Consider the following 804-nt stretch of genomic DNA (forward strand, 5'->3'; position numbering starts at 1 on the left):
ATTGATCTTCTCTATCAATATATATTTTAAATTTGAAAACTTTGTGTTTGTATTCATCCCCCCCTTCTACAAACTGTTTCTTATCTTGTAGACCATTTTGGGACCAACAGCCACAATCTTTAGTACTCTTAGTTTTGATTATAACTCTATACCTAATCTAAATTGATTCTTGATTTTAGAAGATGTATCTATCAATCCAGTTGGTACTTTGGGGATTTAGTTTTAGATTTTAAGTCTACATGTTGGTCATTGCTGTAAATATTTGAGCTAAAAGTTCTAATTCATTTGCTTTAAATTATTGGCGTTAATTAAATTCATGTATGGTTAATGTGAGCACAATCTTGCCAAAGGTTTGCCAAAAAGATCTCCCTTTTTTTGTGTAAGTTCTATATTTTGCTAATATCTTATTGATGCTATGTCTGGACCCTCATTAAGTGTTCCAATTGAAAGTATGCAAAGTTTAATAAAATGAAAAATGGGGGTAACTACACAAAATAGCTTTTTTTGGTGCATCTTTTTAGCTTCTCTTTTATGATATAATTTAAGGAACATAGCATACGTATTTAATTTGAAGTCATTGTGATTGTGATAGAATCTTCTTTGTTAGAAAATAAGAGTAGTAGATCGATATAGGATGGCCCTTGCAATCTAAGACACTTAGGGCATGTCCGTTATAGCTTAATCAGCTTGATGGGACTGGGAACTTATTCGATCAGTTATACACGACTGTTTAGTAGTGACTTAATGATATAAAAAGTGGCTTATTCAGTAAGCTTCCAGGGGGAGAGCTCTATAGCTTTGGAA

This window comes from Cynara cardunculus (assembly GCF_001531365.2).
Source record: "Cynara cardunculus var. scolymus isolate 2C chromosome LG 9, CcrdV1, whole genome shotgun sequence".
Lineage (NCBI taxonomy): Eukaryota > Viridiplantae > Streptophyta > Magnoliopsida > Asterales > Asteraceae > Cynara > Cynara cardunculus.